This window comes from Caloenas nicobarica, chromosome 30 (genome assembly GCF_036013445.1).
Source record: "Caloenas nicobarica isolate bCalNic1 chromosome 30, bCalNic1.hap1, whole genome shotgun sequence".
In the NCBI taxonomy this organism is placed as follows: Eukaryota; Metazoa; Chordata; class Aves; order Columbiformes; family Columbidae; genus Caloenas; species Caloenas nicobarica.
Genome location: NC_088274.1, coordinates 3,217,054 through 3,237,299, shown reverse-complemented (window position 1 = coordinate 3,237,299; position 20,246 = coordinate 3,217,054).

Here is a 20,246-nt window from a genome sequence, read left to right as displayed (position 1 = left end):
TGCAGGTCTCTGGCAGGAGGCCTGGCTGTGAGAGGACACTACTGTGTGCCCAGCCCTGCACACACACACTGTTCAGCTGTACTCTGGTGTTTAATCTGTGGGCCACTTTCTTGGACGTGTTCTTCAGAGAAATTCTGGGAAAAGACCTAAACCTTCAGGCAGTGTCCTCAGGAGGTCAGCTTTCTTCATGGAAGGCTGTTCTGAGGCCAGCTCTGTCACAGCAGTGCCCATTGCCTGTCCCTGCCTGCGCTCACAGGACTCACACACAGCAGGACGGTGACCAGGCTGCCAGAGCACTCAGGCCTTGCACCAACACAAGGGATGAGAAGGAGAGTGTGGGAGTGGAACGAGAACAGCTCTGGAAGGCCAAGCGCTGGTGCTCCCTGGCAGTGCTGCCAGGCTGGACTCTTTTCCCCTCCACCCATGCACGGGAACTGTCCCTGGAGCTCCAAACACAACTTGGTGAAAGGATCTCAGTAAAAAATAGAGGCTGTGAGGCCTTTTAATTTGTTTAAACACAGATACAGCAAAGCTGCTCATTTACGCAGCCCCTCAGTAAACAAAGAAGACAGTGAATTGGAAAGGGGATAACAATATTATCAAGTGAAAAACCACAAGTGGCAACATAAAATACAGAAAATGGGCTGGGCTTGCAACAATTTACACTGTAACTGTTATGCAGAAGATGATGGGCAGTTTACTGCTTCAGAAAATAATCCAGTCATCAGTTTCCACACAGCACCCTAGAGCTCCTGGTTCCTCATGCTGTAGATGAGGGGGTTCACTGCTGGAGGCACCAAAGAGTACAGAACAGACACCACCAGATCCAGTGATGGGGAGGAGATGGAGGGGGGCTTCAGGTGGGCAAATATGACAGTGCTGACAAACAGGGAGACCACGGCCAGGTGAGGGAGGCACGTGGAAAAGGCTTTGTGCCGTCCCTGCTCAGAGGGGATCCTCAGCACGGCCCTGAAGATCTGCACATAGGACAGCACAATGAAAATGAAACAGACAGAAATTAAACAGGCACTAAAGACAATAAGCCCAGCTTCCCTGAGGTAGGTGTCTGAGCAGGAGAGCTTGAGGATCCTGGGGATTTCACAGAAGAACTGGTCCAGGGCATTGCCCTAGCATAGTGGCAGTGAAAATGTATTGGCCGTTTGCAACAGGGCATTGAGAAACCCAGTGGCCCAGGCAGCTGCTGCCATGTGGACACAAGCTCTGCTGCCCAGGAGGGTCCCGTAGCGCAGGGCTTTGCAGATGGCAACATGGCGGTCATAGGCCATGACCGTGAGAAGAAAATACTCTGTTGAAATGGAAAAGACAAACAAAAATAGCTGTGCAACACATCCTGTGTAGGAGATGACCCTGGTGTCCCACAGAGAGTTGGCCATGGACTTGGGGACAGTGGTGGAGATGGAGCCCAGGTCGAGGAGGGCGAGGTTGAGCAGGAAGAAGTACATGGGGGTGTGGAGGTGCTGGTCACAGGCTACGGTGGTGATGATGAGGCCGTTGCCCAGGAGGGCAGCCAGGTAGATGCCCAGGAAGAGCCAGAAGTGCAAGAGCTGCAGCTCCCGTGTGCCTGCGAATGGCAGGAGGTGGAACTGGGTGATGGAGCTGCCATTGGACAGTTGCTTTTCCTAAGCGTGGGGCAGTGTGATGAGAAAAAAAAAAAGACAGAGAGAAGCCAGGGAAAAGTCCTCTGACAAAAATCAAACCAAGTCCCATAGACCCTCCCCTGTTACACATAGACACCCTTTTCTTTTTCTAGGAGAACTTTCTTCAGCACTGTGGCTGGAGCCCTGCTTGGTGCTGGCCAAATGTGCAACCAAAAGCAGGGCCTCTGCCCATGGTCTCTCGTTAAGTCAGCCCAGCTCTGCTGAAGTGCAGTCAGGGAACGGTGGGGACTATCCTGGTTCTGTTAACATAGAAGGGCTGCTCTGCTGCACACGGCCAATACATTTTCACTGCCACTATGCAAGGGCAATGCCCTGGACCAGTTCTTCTGTGAAATCCCCAGGATCCTCAAGCTCTCCTGCTCAGACACCTACCTCAGGGAAGCTGGGCTTATTGTCTTTAGTGCCTGTTTAATTTCTGTCTGTTTCATTTTCATTGTGCTGTCCTATGTGCAGATCTTCAGGGCCGTGCTGAGGATCCCCTCTGAGCAGGGACGGCACAAAGCCTTTTCCACGTGCCTCCCTCACCTGGCCGTGGTCTCCCTGTTTGTCAGCACTGTCATATTTGCCCACCTGAAGCCCCCCTCCATCTCCTCCCCATCACTGGATCTGGTGGTGTCTGTTCTGTACTCTTTGGTGCCTCCAGCAGTGAACCCCCTCATCTACAGCATGAGGAACCAGGAGCTCAAGGGTGCTGTGTGGAAACTGATGACTGGATTATTTTCTGAAGCAGTAAACTGCCCATCATCTTCTGCATAACAGTTACAGTGTAAATTGTTGCAGGCCCAGCCCGTTTTCTGTATTTTATGTTGCCGCTTGTGTTTTTTCACTTGGTAATATTGTTATCCCCTTTCCAATTCACTGTCTTCTTTGTTTACTGAGGGGCTGTGTAAATGAGCAGCTTTGCTGTATCTGTGTTTAAACAAATTAAAAGGCCTCACAGCCTCTATTTTTTACTGAGATCCTTTCACCAAGTTGTGTTTGGAGCTGCAGGGACAGTTCCTATGCATGGGTGGAGGGGAAAAGAGTCCAGCATGGCAGCCCTGCCAGGGAGCACCAGCGCTTGGCCTTCCAGAGCTGTTCTCGTTCCACTCCCACACTCTCCTTCTCATCCCTTGTGTTGGTGCAAGGCCTGAGTGCTCTGGCAGCCTGGTCACCGTCCTGCTGTGTGTGAGTCCTGTGAACGCAGGCAGGGACAGGCAATGGCCACTGCTGTGACCGAGCTGGCCTCAGAACACCCTTTCCACGAGAAAGGTGAAAGGCCTAGGTCTTCATTCAAACTTTTTCTCAAGGAAATTCTGAGAAAGTGGCCTGAAGATCAAAACACCAGGGCACAGCTGAACAGTCTGTGTGTGCAGGGCTGGGCACACAGCAGTGTCCTCTCACAGCCAGGCCTCCTGCCAGAGACCTGCAGGACCAGCAGAGCAGGGTCTGGGCTGTGCCCCTGTGCACTGGACCCCCAATGCAATCTGCCCCAATCATCATGGACCAATCCCTCACAACCTCCATCTCCAGCACTGGCCTCTCACCCCAGCTCAGAGAGGTTCTTTCTCCCTCCATGGAAAGACACTGAATGAGTAGGTCTGAAGTCCATGTTTGCATTGTACAAATGAGATGTGAGAATGGATGTCATGTACATGAGGCGAGATGAACCCAAGTAAGCACAAATGCTGTCCGATATTCCGGGGGTACCATTTTGCACCTGGGACACGGCAACCCTGGCTCTAAAGACAGACTGGGGGATGAGATGCTGGAGAGCAGCTCTGCGGAGAGGGATCTGGGGGTTCTGGTCAATGGCAAGTTGAACATGAGCCACCAGTGTCCCTGGAGCCAAGAGGGACCCGTGTCCTGGTGCATCCAGCACAGCACGGCCAGCCGGGCAGGGAGGGGATTGTCCCGCTTTGCTCTGCGCTGGGGCGGCCTCACCTGGAGCATTCATTGTGTGCAGGGCTGGGGACACAGGATCAAAAGGAGATAAAGCTACTGGAGAGTGTCCAGAAGAGGCTACTAAGTCAGGGAAGGGTTTGGAGGGGACGGCATATGAGGAGCAGCTGAAGTCCCTGGGTTTGTTCAGCCTGGAGGAGACTGAGATCTCTTGGCAGTCTACGTCTTCCTCACAAGAGGAGCTGGAGGGGCAGGAACCGAACTCTTCTCCTTAGTGACCAGTGACAGAACCCGAGGGAATGTCAGGAGGATGTGCCAGGGGAGGGTCAGTTGGACATGAGGAAAAGGTTCTTCACCCAGAGGTGCTGGACACTGGAACAGGCTCCCCAGGGAGGTGTCACGGCCCCAACCTGACAGTGTTCAAGAAGAGACTGGACAACGTCCTCAGACACACAGTGTGAACTGTGGGGTGTCCTGGGCAGGGACAGGAGTTGGAACCGGTGATCCTTGTGTGTCTCTCCCAACTCAGGACATTCTATGATTCTATGATGCCTTCTCTTTGGTATTTTCTTTTTCATTATCATAGGTATAATTTTTATTACTGCATATTTTAATTTCAATTTTTTAAATGTCATTTTTAAATCTTTGGTCTATTCTTTTTAATTCCAATTATTAAACTGTTTTTAACTCAACCCACAAGTGTTCTCACTGTTACCCTTCCGGTTCTCTCCCCCGTCCCGCTGCGGGGAGGGAGCGAGCGGCTGCGTGGGCTCAGTTACCGGCTGGGGTTCAACACGACGGTCCTTTCTCCAGCCCTTGTTCCACCCCATGGGCGTCAGGCTCAGGTCCCACACGATCCAATACGTCCTCACCAACCACCGCTCCCCTGCCCACCCTTTGATGTCACACACACACAGTTGCCCTCAGCCCACGGGCCGCCCTGTGAAACGTCCATAAAATGTCACAACTCCCCGTTGAGCTCATGGAGTCCGTGGCTTTGGGCTCCGTCTGTTCCGTGGCCACTCCGGACAGCACAGGTGTCTGTTCCGTGGGGTCACGGGCACCAAACCCAGCTCGGGTGGGAACCAAGAGGGTCCCCTCGTGTTCAGGGCCCAAAGCGCCACCTGCAGCATCTGCCCGTCCTTTTGAGTGCCCAGAGCCTCCTTCTTGGGGCCCAAATCCTCATGTTTGGGGTCCCAACGTGTCTTTTATCACCCACGGCCTCTGATCAGGGCCCAGTTTCATGTTTGGGTGGAGCTCGTTGCCTGGCAACAACCAACCGGAAGTCGCTGGGGAGTCAGGGGACCCAGGACAGCCAATGGCATTTGAGGAGGCGGGGCAAGTCATGTGATTGATAGGTAACCAGCCAATCCAGCTTTGAGGCCTGCAGGAAAGGTGGCGAGAGCTGACCGAGCTAGGCAGCGTTCAGGGGCGGGCCGTGCTGGCTGCACCAATCACAGCTGGAGGGAGTGCAGCACCCTGATGATTGACAAGTGGTCTGACCCATCACTTGGTAGGGGGGGAAATGAGAAATCCCAGCCGGCCAATCACAGGAAACATTACCTCAGGGCAGGGTGGGCACTGTGGGGGGAGTGACCCCTAAGGCAGCCAATCAGATCCAGGATCACCTCAGGGGAGGAGACTGACAGCCCTCCCGCCCAATGGCGGCGCAGCCCAGGCTGAGGAGGCGGCGGCTCTGTGGGCGGCCAGGCTGAGCTTTGCCGTGGCGCCCGTGGAGCTGCCCCAAGGCTGAGCAGCCCCCGGCCCAGCCCTGGGGCCCTTTTTCCTGCAACTGGGGCCCTGGGGATGTTGTTGCTGCATCTGGCTCAGGTGTGCGTGGGCTGCTCTGGCCTTGTTCTCCTGGGCGGGGGGAAATGGTACCGAAAAGTCGGCAAAAAGGTTCTTTAACACGGTTTGGAAAGTGGTAAAAGCAGCACTTTTGTTACAGCGCCGGACACTCGCAAGATTGCTCCTCTGATCGAGCGTGTGTGTGATTCGCACTTCTTGGTGTTTCTTACATACACCTCTTGCATATTCATTTGTTTCTCCTGCTTAGTTAGTGCATCAAACATAAATTATTTCCATAACCCCGCCATAACTTTGCTGAAATCCATCCTTGGTACTCGAGAGTCTTCATCAGGGTCTCTGGTGTCCCCGGTTTCTCCCCAGCTGCTGCCCGCCCGGTGTCGGCTTCTTGACCTGATTGCTTGATTGTGCATTTTTTCCCTCTTGCTGTCTTTTTGTCCTTTTTTTTCTTTCCTTTCTGTTCTGTTCCCGGTCCCATCTTTTCTCACCGTATCCCCCTGTCCAGCTGCTGCCCCTTCTTTCCTCTCTCTCTTGCTCTGTTTTTCCTCTCTCCATCTCTCTGTCCCACTGCCCACCACAGTTGTTTATTCCTTCAGTGCTGTCCCGCCCCCTGTTCCTTTGCCCTTTCTCTGTCACTCCATCCCAGTCCCGGTGTATTTTTAATTTGTTTTTTCATCTCAGTCCTGAACCATTACTACATTTTTCTTCTTCCACCCCTTTGTCCTGCTCCCTGCCCCTGTCTTTGTCTCTCCTTCCCTTTGTTCTGCTGCCCATCTCATTTTCCCTTCCTGCTCCAGCTCTCTGTCCTGCTCCCTGCCCCTCTCATTCCCTCTCTGTTTCTCTGCCCTTCTCCCTGTCTGTCCCCCACTCTGTTTTGCTGTCCTGCTCCCTCTGTAGTTTTTCCACTCTCTCTGTCACTCTCTCCTGCTCCCTGTCACTTTCATTTCTCACTCCATCTCTGTCCTGCAGCCCAAAGCTGCTTTTTGGTCTCCATCTCTGCCCTGCTGCCCAGCCCAGGCCTTTTTACCTCTATCTGTGCCCTGCTGCCTGTCTCTGCTCTTTGTCTTTCCCTTTGTGCTGCGTCCCTGACCCTTTTTCCTCTGTCTGTGTTGCCCTGTCCTGCTCCCTGTCCTTGTGTTTCTCTGACAATCCTTGTCCTTCTCCCTTTCCTTCTCTGTTTGTCTCCCTGTCCCATGTCCCTCTTCATCTCTTTTTTTCTCTTCTATCTTTCTCTCTGTTCCTGCTGATTGTTTCTCCATGTATATCCTGTTCCCTGCCCCTTTTATCCTCTCACTGTCCCTCTGTCCTGCTGCCTGTCCCCATCTTTTCTGTCTTTATTCTTGCCCCGCTGCCTGTCCCATTGCTTCTGGCAATCGACCCCTGTCCAGCTGGCTCTGCCTTTTATTTTTTGTCTCTTCCTCTTTGCTGCTTCTCAGCCCTCCTTTCCTCTTCCTCCAGCTCACTGTGGGTTTTCTCCCTTTGTCAGTCTCTTCATCCCCATCTGACCTTTGCTTTCTTTCTCAGTCCCTATGTTCTGCTCTCTCTCCTTCCTTTTCTCCATCTGTACATCCCCCTCCCTGTCCCTGTCTTTCTCTACCCAACTTTCCTTCTTCTCCTTCCCATCCCCTTGTCCCTCTGTCCTGCTCCTCCACCCTCCTCTTTCTTCCTCCCTGTCTCATTGTGGCTCCTCGTCCCTATTTCTCTTGATCTCTCCATCTCTCCAGCCTTTTCCCTGTGTGTTTCTTTCTCTCTGGGCTCCTCTATCTTCTCTCTTGTCTGATTTGTCTCTTTCTAGTCCCCTGTCCTTCTCCCCGGCAGCTTCAACTGAATGACCAGGTGTCGCTGTGCTCTGGTATTTGCTGAGCACTGCCCTGGGGAAGATCTGTGTCTGTAGGGCTGGGGATCATTTAGGAGCTGGTCTCCTCCTGCAGACGGCAGAGCCGGGTGTAGTTGTGGCAGAGCTTGTTCTCAGCTGCTGCTCTGTGCAGCTTGGGGAAAGAGCCGGCTGGGGACCTTCTTTTGAAGGAAGGTTTCTTGTTCTGCGCTCACTGCTCCTCGGGACCCTGCACAGGAGCCGTGTCGGGGTCTGCAGGGACTGGTGGGACCTGCTGTGATTCCTTGTGAACGTGAACTGAACTTGTCCTGATGTCCTCCAATGAAACCAGACTGACTGTGGATGTTTTTCTTACCAGCTCCAGTGTCAACCTGTGTGCTCGGCGCTAAACAACAAGAGACCTTGTGCTGTTTTCCAGATGTCAGTGGCTGCAAATCAGCTGACAACATCATTGCCTTAGGTAATGGGGCAGGTGGTCTGTGATCAGGGCTGTGGACTTGCATGGCGCTGCTTTCATGAATGTTTTCTGGTCGTGTCACTTCAAAGCCCTTCCATTTCCTGGAAATTTTAAGATGACATTTCTTATTCTGAGGTTCAGACTGGAGTTGGACTTAATGTTGAGTGGCTGATATAATGGGCTCCATCAAATAAGAACAAGAATCTTGCTTTTTTGTGTTTTTTTTTTTTCTCACACCATCTGAACTTCAGTAAGCAAGAGGAAGAGTGGTTGACAGAGTCTGTTTTCTGAGAGTAACATGTTCCTGTACCTTTCCAATCTTTCTATGGTGCAGGATTTCTGCCCTTGCAGAGAGGACTGCAAAACCCGCTGCTAATCTGGTTGGACTTTGCCTCCCAACGCGGCGCAGCCTCTTCCATTGTGACATCACCCACTGCCGTTGATGTCACAAAGCAGCATCAGCGCTGAGGTCAGCACAGCAGGGTATAAAAGCAGGGGTCTCCCTGCGCCTTTGTCACTCTCGATCTTGAAGGAACAGAGATCGCAGAGTTTTTGGCTCACTCGTGAGCGAGTCAGATGCTTGTTACCTGCACCTCAGCAGGTACCACGAGACAGACGGAAAAGGTTCAAAGTCTGAACGGGTATGTTTTAAAAATCCTCCTCCCCTTTCCCAGGTGTGTTTTCAACCTCACCAGCTGGTGTGGGTGGAGGGTGGACAGGAGAGGAACACGAGGGCAGCCTGAGAGCTCGCTCTGGAGCTGGTGGAAGGCAGCAGCCGCCTTTCAGTCTCTTCATGACCACAGGGGCAAGGCCCAGAAAGCCTTTGATCTCTGCAGAATGAGGGACAGGTCTATTTTGGATTGCATGGAGGGAGTCCCAAGCAGTGGCCCCGATACAGCCTGCCGTAGGGGCACAGGCTGAACCTTCTCTTGAGAGGGTGGAGAACAGGATCAGCACAAGTCCCCATCAGGTGGTGGGCAGGAGAAACAGCGTTCATCATGTGCCTTCCATTTCCAAAGAATACCTGTCCAGCCCCACAGACGGGAAGTGTGGCCACAGCTCTTGTTGCAACTCCTGCTCTTAGTCCAGAGTCAATCTTGAGCCCTTTGTCCCTAACGAAACAATCGCTGCCATGACAAATCCCCACTGGTGCAGCTGGTGACAACCCCAGCAGTGACTGGAGCTGGTGCAGGACCAAGCCAACGCACACGCCAGGAACGCCAGGCTCAAGGGCTGCAGTCCCTGCTGCTGCTCTCCAGTCTGCTGCTGATCTGCACGGGAACCGCCAGCTTCACCAGCCTTTTCCTCCTTGTTGCTCTGCAGGAAGATGAAGGCAGTGAAGGCAACAATCCTGGTGCTGCTTCTCGGCCTGTTCTCTCTCGGTGAGTCTCTGCAGAGCTCCAACCTGAGGATGGTGCTTTAGGATGTACTTGGGGCTACATCCTGCCCTGGTCCGCTTCCCCCGCTGTGACCAGAGGAGCTCAGCTGAGAGCAGAAAGTCCCCGACAGAGCTGTGCCAGTCCCTGCTCCAGCGGGACGGGAGTGGGGGTGAGGAAGGGGTGACTTGCCATCCCCAGGAGGGCTAAGCCAGTTCTCTTCAGCCGAGGGAGAGGCCGTGGCTGAGCTCTCCTGCCCCAGGGGGATGAAAATCTTCTGCAGGACCGGGAGCACAGTCCAAGGCAGGGAACGTCCATCTCTTGCGGAGCCCATATGCCATGATGGCCACTGTCAAAGACAATAAGAGGAGAGACAACAATGGCACTGGGGATAGACACAGAAAGGGGAGAGGGCAGCCCGAGGCACAACCCAGCCTTAGACCAAGTTCTAAGCTCTGGTGTGCGTCTGACAGGTGTTTTCCATGTGGGACGACTCGGCACCTTATTGCTCTGGAGCACTGCAGCGGAATTAGGACACCTGAGTGAAACCCAATCCCTGCCAGACCAGCTCGGAAAGCTCCAGGAACAGCTTTATAGTCTGCGCTGGAGCGCAAAGGATGTGGCTGAGCGGGCTCTCCATGAAGGCATGAAGCAGGGAAGGCTCCCAGGCTTTACCGGACGGGTAAGGGCACAAGGCAGAAGGATCTACTCAGGGGTTTTATCCTCCCTCCGGCACGTATCCTACTCCATTCCCTGTCACAGCCAACAGGCTGGTGCTGCTGGAACAAGTGCTGTCATGGCCACGCTTCCTTGTCTGTCCATGCTGCCTGGCCTGGGGCCTCTCCACGGGAAAAGCCCCTTCCCGCAGCTCCAGCATTCAGAGCACTGGAGTGAGCAGCCCCCGCTTTCTGATCCCGTCAAGCACAGCAGAGCAAACCTGGGAGGCTTCCAGGCAATTTGGCTGTTCCTTCCATCTGATATGGGCCTTGTCCCCGTTCACCTTGCCTGGTCTTGCAGGGGAGCTGCTTGCCCCCTTCCTTTTCCTTCCAACAGGCGCTCTCCTTTGTGTTCCTTCCCCAGGCGGTTCAGGAGATCATCAATGAAGCCCTGGAGAAGCTGGAAGAAATGCAGGTCCCGATGCCTGATTACGCCCTAAAATCAGCAGGTACCATGACACTGTACAAACAAACCAGTTCCAAAGCGCTTCCTGTCCAGATTGACAAGATGGCCATTGGAACGTGCCCAGGGGTAGGAGAGAAAGGGCAAGAAGTCAAGGGTCACCTTGTGCCCTACAAGTGCCCCCACTGACAGAGTCTGTAATGGGCCAGACCCCATGGGAAGCACAGAAAGCCTGATTCACGTTCTTGTCTTTTTCCACGGCCCATGACTCCCTGCTGTGTGTTCTAGAGGGGTCATTCCAGTTAGAAAGAGAGGAACCCACTGTAGGACATGGATGACAACTGAGAAGCTTTTTCAAGTCAACAGTGCAATATTGCTCCCAACACTGCCTGATGATTCTGCTCATGTTTTAATTTCCAGGGGCTGCTGTCATTCATTCAAGGACTTCTCCATCTCTCCGGAATGACAAAGCCAAAGTCTTCCTGTACTCCATGCCGGTGATGGATTATATGAGGTCCCCTGAGCTTGTTCTTGAGGTAGGAGCACCAAGACGCAGTAAAACAGAGGTCAGAGAATGACCCACACACACTGCTCAGAGTTGCCTTTCCCCCCGTCTTTGCTCCTCGAAGCTTCTTCTCCTGCCTCCTTCTCACATGGACCTGCTCTCCTCCTGTGTCTCCCTGCTGAGTATTTCCTGTCCCAGAGTGCCCCAGGTTCTCGGTGGGAGCTTCTACCAGGCCAGGCTGCTCCTGCAATCTGTGTCTGCCCAGTCGCTGTGCAAACTGTCAGCACGGCACAGAAGGAGAATGGCAGAGGTGCCTGCAGAGCTCTGGGAGAGACCCAGGGCAACCTTCTCCATGTCAATGTAGTTTCTTCTTCTTTGTTCAGCCAGAAAATCATCCTGGAAGCTGCTGGCCCTTCCCAGGAAGTCAAGGACAGGTCTTCATCAAGCTGTCTGAGCCAGTGATTCCCAGAGCCGTCAGCATGGACCATGTGTCGGGGACAGCGTTCCATGGAGAAAGTGTCTCCGGAGCTCCAAAGGACTTTGCTGTCTACGTAAGTGATTTCTCTGGAGTGGGGGGCAGGGGGTTGCACAGCATTTCTAAGCAGGGGCTGAAGGTGGTTCTGAGAGTGGAGTGGCCTGAAGGTTCCTCCTGGCTCTCAGAACAAACAGGCTCCTTGGAGTCGCTCCCTTCCCATTGTATTCCTCTTTTATTCAATGGACCACTCGAAAGGAAGCTTCTGGGGCAAGAGGCTACTCCAGGAGCCATAGGGAAAAGGAGCTGGACAGTGCATGGTCCTAGACCTTGTTGGCTTCCAATGCCAGTGGCATTTGTGATCCTCAGGTTACCTCCCTCTCACTGGGAGCGTCTGCTCCTTTTCTGACCGGCAGCTTGGACTCGTTGAGTAGGCAAGTGTGCCGTGCTGCCCACCTGCAGCTTCTCATCTTTTCCTTGTGCTCATGGTCCTTGGACTACGTAGCTGAAATAAGCCTGTGCCTCATCGACTGAAGTTCAGTCTTGCCATGGTGCACCAGACGCTCTTGTTTTCTCCACCCCTGTCCTTCTGTAGGGCTTCAAGGAAGAACACGACGAGCAGGGAACATTCCTGGGACAGTTCACCTTCCTGGCAGCACTGAATCCCAGTCAGACCTTCCAGCTGAAGGTATGGGGACAAAGAGGGGGGAGAACTGTAGGAGAGGAGGCGAAATGCGGCTGGATGGGGAGAGGCTTCCCTGCCAAAGGGCTACAGGCAGCCCTGTCCTTGAACGTGTGCCACGCTGGCCTTTCTTCTGATTTAACTTCCTGGTGGCACATGGCTGGACTGCCGCTCTTCTTCTCTTTCATTTTGGGTTTAAACTTCAGCACTTAGAAGCGCCACAGTTGAAACTAGAATCAGCTTGACTGTCTGGACCCCAAGTGCACACAAGAGGCCACATCCTGTAGGATGCACGACTGCTGCTCTGCCAGTTAAAGACCAGAAATACTGGGCTTCCTGAGGATTCTGTTGGTGCTGGCAGTGAGCAGTGACAGGGAGGCCATTCTGTTTCCTTGGCTTCCTAGAGAAGGCAATGAGCTGTTTTCCTGACACCACCACTGGGTCTTCTGACTGTGGAAGCCTGTGCCCCAAAGCAGGCGAGAACTTTCCAGCGTATTTGCTGAGGCATCTGGGTGCTGCTTCTTCCTTTACTAGTTCTCATGGCCCAACGAGGTAGAGCAGGACAAGGACATCTTGTCCACGACAGGTCCAAAGCCCTCGCGGGGCAGCTGGAAGGAAGCTGTTGAACGAGGCCGTCGCTGCGGCACTTCTGTCAGTGGTCACGTACCAGAGAGGAAAAGGCGACTCATTTCTTCTTGTCGTTTCAGAACGAGCTCCCTGGGGTTGTGAATTACATCCAGCTGCAAGTGCTGAGCAACTGGGGCCACCCAGACCACACCTGCCTGTATCGGTTCAGGGTGCACGGTGATCTGCCCAAAGACGGGGGAGTGGTGCCGGTTTCATCTACCAATAAATTCCATTAATGTTCACCAAGTCGAGTACCAGTCTGCTTTGCCTGTGATGCTGACTGGTCCTCCCTGAGCTAACTGCAGCTCCCCATCTTTCTCTGAACCCATCAGCTTATGGGAGACTTCAGGAGTCCACAGCAAGATTTTCCTTATTAGGGAAAACAGGAAAACTCAGTCACAAATCTGCAGAAAGCCTGACATCCACATGCTTGCTGCCTCCACAGGAACATCAGCAAGGCCCTGCCTGTACACCAAAGATTAAATTAATGGAGAGTTTTCCTGTGCAGGAAGCAACTAAGGATCAATGGAACCATCCGTTGTTACCTGTTTTCACAAGAGGCAGATGCTGCTTCAGTGTCCATCTTTCAGTGTGTTGCCAATGTGAAAATGGAAGTGTGTTTTTTTCTAAGAAGGAAACCTTAACTGGAAAGTTGGTTCATGCCTCATTTGCCTCCCTGTGCCTATAATCGAATTAATAGCTCAGGAACCGTTACAGAGTGATTAGCAAAGCAAACTCAGGACACTTCAGAGATCACATAACCACACGAGTCTGTCTTTCCTTTTGACCCCGAGTTCCCCAACCCCAAGGCAGGAGCAGGCAGGGCAGTCGTTTCCTCGAGTCACACCAGGGAGGAGAGAGCAGCAACAGCGCTTGGCACCCAGGGCTGGCAACAGCAATTTGTGCTCTGAGCTGGGGCTTAGTCCATGTGCAAGCCCAGCACTGATCCAGATACCAAACTGAGGGTGTCAGTTCATCCCCGCTGCCACACACACGCTGCGCCTTCTCCCATCGCCTCCTCCCGATGAGCTGTTTTCCAGCCCCTTCCACCTCAGCCCAGCTCAGACACCTGCACTCTGGCCCAGGGCTGACTGGGGCTGGTGACCCTCGGGGCAGCAGCAGGAACTGCTCTGACCCTGGTTGTGGGGCTGTCCCTGGGCTGAGCCCTCGGGCCCAGGGCTGCTGAACTGGGCCATGGTGGGGCCCAGGGGTGCTGAGGTCGACAGGTCCCCCCAGCCTGTCTGTGCTGGAGACACCTGCTCCTGCAGCAGCCCTGGTCCTGGACCTGAACCTGCTCCATCCTCATCCAGAAGTACACGTTTGTTTGGCATTTTCTTAAAACTGAAGATCATTCAGGTAGAGGCAGAGCCTGTTCAGCAGTTTGAGTAGTTTGGGGACAGAGGCCAGTTGGGGGTCAGGGCCCTCAGGGGTGGGGGCTGTTTCTGCCCCGTGCCCTTGGCCTGGCGCTCACAGCTGGGAAGGGACTTTCCAAAATCCTGCTGGGAGGAGCCAGATGTGCCCACCCCCGGCACAGCCTCAGGGTCTGCTGCCGACCTGCCTTCAGATCATCTCTCCATAGAATCATAGGATCGCTTTGGTTGGAAGAGACCATCAGGTTCATGGAGTCCAAACATAACCCAACTCTAGTACTAACCCATGTCCCTAATGACCTCCAGTCTAAACCTCCCCTGGCACAACTTGAGGCCGTTTCCTCTTGTCCTCTCACTTGCTCCTTGGGAGAAGAGACCAACACCCTCCATGCTCCAACCTCCTTTCAGGCAGTTGTAGACAGTGATCAGGTCTCCCCTCAGCCTCCTGTTCTCCAGGCTGAACCCACCACTTCCCTCAGCCGCTCCTCATCACACTTGTGCTCCGGCCCATCAGCAGCTTTGTCGCCTCCTCTGCACTCTCTCTAGTGCCTCAATGTCCTTCTTCTGATGAGGGGCCCAAAACCGAACACAGGATTCAAGCTGCGGCCTCACCAGCGCCGAGCACAGTGGCAACAATAAAGTGTGGCTGATGTTCTCTCTTGACCACACTCCCTTCCCCACTAAGGAAAGGGAAAAGGGGGAAAAGGGAGAAAGACTTACAATTTGGATAGATTTGGATAGATTTATAAAACAAAACAAGACAAAAATTAAAACTTTCCTCGTAATACTAATAATGAGACAAATAAGGCAAAATATACAAAACCTATATTGTATTGCCCAGAGTAGCCAAAATGCTGCCACAGGGGCTGGTGTCACAGCAGAGGCTGCAGCGAAGACGTCAGGAAGTCCTGGACTGGACTCGGCAGTGCACAGGAACTGGATTCAGGGATGCAAGGACTGGAACCAGGATCAGGGTTGCAGGCAGGACAACGGGCAGGCTCCTCTTGAGATGCCAGCCATGGACCAAGAGCCTGAGACCCTTGTGATCTCCCAGCATTAAACTGTGCATGACGTGGATGGCATGGAACAACTCAGTTTTCAATTGGCGTCACTCGTTCTGTCCACCCCTCCCTGCAAGTACAACCCCCTCACTTATGGGACATAAGAGATTCACCAGCGATGTTGGCTGCTATAGCAATAAGATCTAGTCCTAGGCCTTTTCTGCATACCAGCCCTACTGTTAGCTCAGTAAAACTGTCAATATTGGCCGTTGTCGGCTCTGGAGCAGACTGTGTTTGAAAAACATGCATCCAACTGCAGAAATATGCAGTTACTTAGAAGAGCTTAAGCTGAAAGGAAAATTCACCAAAAGAGAATTAGTCTTGTTTTAACGAAAAGCAGGACAGCCCCCATCACAGTCTGCACCTTCCTCAGAGAGGCAGCAGAGGTGAGGGCCCGATGTCCTGTCTCGGCTGACCAGTGAGAACAGGACAGGTGGAAATGGAATGAGGCTGCATCAGGGGGTGTTCAGACTGGACATTAGGAGGAAGTTCTTCACTGGAGGGTGGTCGGTCACTGGAACAGGCTCCCCAGGGAAGTGGTCACGGCTCCCAGCCTGTCAGAGGTCAAGGAGTGTCTGGACGATGCTCTTTGTCTTGTGGTTTAGTGTTATGTGGTTGTGCGAGCAGCGGGGAGCTGGACTCATTGATCCTTACGGGGATCTTCTACCTCGAGATATTCTATGATTCTGTGATGTTCAAGCTCAAGAATAGTCCATCCCAGACCCATTTGTGTGTGTGTGTTTGTCTCTTTCTGAGCTAACTGGGGAGATGAGGAGATCTCTGGGAGGGATCTAAACCTTACATGTGTCATATGGATGAATATTTTCCACTAACACAGTCAAGAGTACAGAGAGACATGGTGGGGTTGGGGAGGTGAGGAGCAGGTTCTCCATACAGTGATGGACCCCAGGCAGACTGCTGCTCCTTCCTGTCCACACCTCCTCAGGGGACACTCTGCATCAGTATCAATGGGAGAATTCTCCTATCACTTCTTCTAAGTGCTCTTTCTGTACCTTCCTCCTTCACTCCACCCTTGAAACTTACCTAATTAAGTGTACAAGTGTTGAAAACCAAATGTACATGATGGAAGTGACAGGGCTCTATCAGTCTTGCGTGATAACTGCCAGTCCCAGGCAGATACCTCAGGTACACCGAGGGCTCTGGAGGTTTGCACTGGGGGCTTATGGTCAGACCATGGAGCTCTGCCTGAAAACATGAGAACTGCTCTCAGTTCTTTTAAAAAAACAAACAAACAAACAATACAAAACCACAACTCACTCATCAGCTAAAATGATTCAATGTTTTAAATAAAATGTCCATGAACTTCTGTCCTGCCAAAATATGGATTTTTACAATATGTATGAATTGCAGGAGAAGAAATATTGTAGTTACCCTGTGCTTGTATTTCCAGAACTCTGCCTATGATACTGTGTATTTAATCCCCCTGAACATCCAGGTGTTTCTACCTGTCCTTATTCAACCCACCATGTCTGCAGTCATCTCTTCAGAAGCCTGTCTGGACATTTGCACTTTCCATTGCTCCCCAGAGGTTCTTGCTCCTCTCACTCTTTGCTCATTCAGAGCCTGTCACCTTTCTCTGCTTTGAGCTTCAGGCAGGTAAAGCTGAATTGTCTTTCAGCTGTCACTCTCATACTCCCTGTAGGCAACTCTTCAATTGTGGCGATGGACCTCACTGGAAGTGGCTGAAACTAACGACAGAGTATATTTTATTGTTCATTATGTTGTGTTGTGTTTTCTTTCTCATTATCTTTTTTGCTTTTGCCAATTAAAAAAGCCTCTTTGTGCCTATTTAAATCCAGATCTCTAAGGAAAGCATGAAGTAATTCGTGCAGAGAAGCTGTAACAATCAGGTGCAAACTTGAGTGGAGAATCTGATGTAAAGAAAAGTGATGTAACTCCCAGGGGGCCAATGAGTGAAACAGAGAGGTTAGAAAGGTGAGAAGCAAGGATGTCCATCCCGTGTCTGGCCTCAAGGGACTGCTTTTCCCACCTGTCCAACTTCCTCAGGAGACACTCTGCACCAGTATCCATGGGAGAATTCTTCTCTCACTTCTCCCTAGTACTCATTCAAAATGTCCTCTTTACCCACCCCCCTGAAACCTCTCTAATGAGCTCTACAATTCTTCAATACTTGAAGAAAATGATGGAAGAGACACGGCTTGTGAGGGCTTGGAGAATTTTCGTGAGCCCATGGAGTACATGAGGCTCATGAAGCTCAGTTACTGAGAAGAGACTCAACAAAGCTCTCAAGAAGCCAAAGGCAAAAGCAAACCCCAAAGTTCCTTGAAGTATTAATGGGCCCCACTGAGGGCTGTTCCTGACAAAGCCTCCCCAGAGACTCGTTAGAGCAGATAATTGGAGGCTGTGATGACAGGTAGGCCAAGGCCCTGTGCAGGTGGCTCTGATGCTCAGAAACCCCTTGGTTTGCTTTCTGAAGCAGAAAGGAGAAGCCCTGACCTCCAGGCAATGGGAAGGGGGATCCTGTCCTTCACACACGGCTCAGGGCTCTTGCTGGGACCGTGGGATGTGGGTGTGCAAGGCCGAGGGAAGGACAACACTGGTACAACAACTTCCAGCTTCCCCATGGGGCTGCAAGGAGACAACGAGGCCCCAGTGCCATGGGGAGAACATGTCTTCTCCTTGGACTCAGTGGCAGAGACAACTGCCATGGCCAAGGTGACAGAGACCTCGGTTCTGCTGGTGCCTTCCAGCCTTGCCAGCGCCCTTTGCCATCTCCACCTCAGGCTGTTCTACATGGTCCCACACCTGCCCCTCTTTTCCCGCAGGCAGTAGACACGCATCTCCCTTCCCCATCTGCTCTCACCTCAGCATTTCTGTCCCTTCGCTGATGTGTCTGCACCCTCACTGGCTGTTCTTTGGAACACAAACCATGGGCTGATCCAGCTCCCTCTGGGTGACCTCTTGCACCACGGCACTGCCCTTCCAGTGACATTTCTTCCTCCTGATAACCAGTATCCACTTCCCAATCTGTACTTGGTGGCTTTTTTTTCACTGCTCCTTTTTCCCACTACTTGAGAAATCTTTACCACCTTCAGAAACTGCCCATCAAGCAGGGAACCCAACCTGTTAGTCTTCTTGTGGTCTTGCACTTGACCAGAGAGAAGTCACCTCACCATGATCTTCTAAATCCCAGCACTGCTGCTGGCCTTTCAGCTTCTCTGATGGACACGACCATGTCCCTGCTGCTGTCCCTTCATGAACTCAGGTGGGATGGACATGACAGCCCGTCTCCAAGGCCTCTTCCTGGGTAGGGCCTGTGGCTACTTAGGCTGAGGTTCTTTCCCAGCCATGTCCCTGCTGCTGGGCTGTCACCTCCAGAGACAGAAATGACCCCACAGTCCCCTTCACAGCCACGCGCTTCTGACTGGATTATGAGCGTCTGAGACCCAACTGACCTTCAAAATACCACACCCATCCATCCCCCTCCTTAGCCCCCAGGACCTGACCAAGACTGAAGCGTGTTCTACACAGTCCTGCACCTGCCCCTCTTTCCCTGCAGGCTGTAGACACCCATCTCGCTTCCTTGCCTTGCTTGAAGAGAGCCCTGTCTCACTCATCTTGTCTCACTGTCCTGCTCAAGGCCGGGTGAACCGGTGGAGGTTGTTCAAGGCCTCCACCCACCTTGGCATCACCCTCAAAAGAGCTAAAATCGCATTCTACAGGAGGACGTGTCCAATGCCCTTCCCAGGGACAGAGGCAGGCTGACTAACCTGCAATTCTCCCAATGCCTGTTCTTGCCTTTCTTGAACATGGCTTTGATGTCTGCCTTTTCCTAAGACCCCAGAACCTTTCTAATTACCCTGATTCTTATGAGAGCACAATCCAGAATCACGGGCAAGGGTGACGTAGCAGACAGCAGCACTTGCAATGAGCTTGTCCAAGGCAGCTGAGATCAGTCTCACTGGGCCTGTGTTGTTGGTTCCTGGAGTCACACACAGAAATGTCAGGGTTCTGTCAGGTGTCCGCATCTGAGCTGGCCTCATGGACTCCTTATGCACCCAGGGATGCTCACAGACAGAGTCTGTCCCTTTCACACACAGAGGCATGAGTCACAGTGTCTCTCTGGCCTCCTGTTGCCACTCCCAAGGGACGGGAGACACCTCAGCCCTGTGGTGTGTCCCCCTGCTCTGCACTCATCTGAGATGTCCCACATCATGAGGAATGGACATGGGGACCTCAGTTAAAGGAAGCACATCCCAGGGCTGCATTCAGGTGATTTCCCATGGGGTGTTCCTCCCAATATGAAGTGACCTCAAGGCCTTCTTTGTGCCACAGGCCTTCATGGAACCCCAAGGAATAGTCGATGGTGTTTGTGCTCACTCGCGTTCATGTCACCTCACGTACATGATGTGCATGCTCACATCTCATCTGTACAATGCAAACATGGACTGCTAACCTACTCATTCCATGTCCCTCTGTGGGTGAGAGGCCAGGGCTGGCAATGGTGGCTGTGAGGGCCAGTCCATGACAATTGTCCTGGGGCAGCTTCCACAGGGTGTCCAGTGCACAGGGGCACAGCCCAGACCCTGCTCTGCTGGTCCTGCAGGTCTCTGGCAGGAGGCCTGGCTGTGAGAGGACACTACTGTGTGCCCAGCCCTGCACACACACACTGTTCAGCTGTACTCTGGTGTTTAATCTGTGGGCCACTTTCTTGGACGTGTTCTTCAGAGAAATTCTGGGAAAAGACCTAAACCTTCAGGCAGTGTCCTCAGGAGGTCAGCTTTCTTCATGGAAGGCTGTTCTGAGGCCAGCTCTGTCACAGCAGTGCCCATTGCCTGTCCCTGCCTGCGCTCACAGGACTCACACACAGCAGGACGGTGACCAGGCTGCCAGAGCACTCAGGCCTTGCACCAACACAAGGGATGAGAAGGAGAGTGTGGGAGTGGAACGAGAACAGCTCTGGAAGGCCAAGCGCTGGTGCTCCCTGGCAGTGCTGCCAGGCTGGACTCTTTTCCCCTCCACCCATGCACGGGAACTGTCCCTGGAGCTCCAAACACAACTTGGTGAAAGGATCTCAGTAAAAAATAGAGGCTGTGAGGCCTTTTAATTTGTTTAAACACAGATACAGCAAAGCTCCTCATTTACGCAGCCCCTCAGTAAACAAAGAAGACAGTGAATTGGAAAGGGGATAACAATATTATCAAGTGAAAAACCACAAGTGGCAACATAAAATACAGAAAATGGGCTGGGCTTGCAACAATTTACACTGTAACTGTTATGCAGAAGATGATGGGCAGTTTACTGCTTCAGAAAATAATCCAGTCATCAGTTTCCACACAGCACCCTTGAGCTCCTGGTTCCTCATGCTGTAGATGAGGGGGTTCACTGCTGGAGG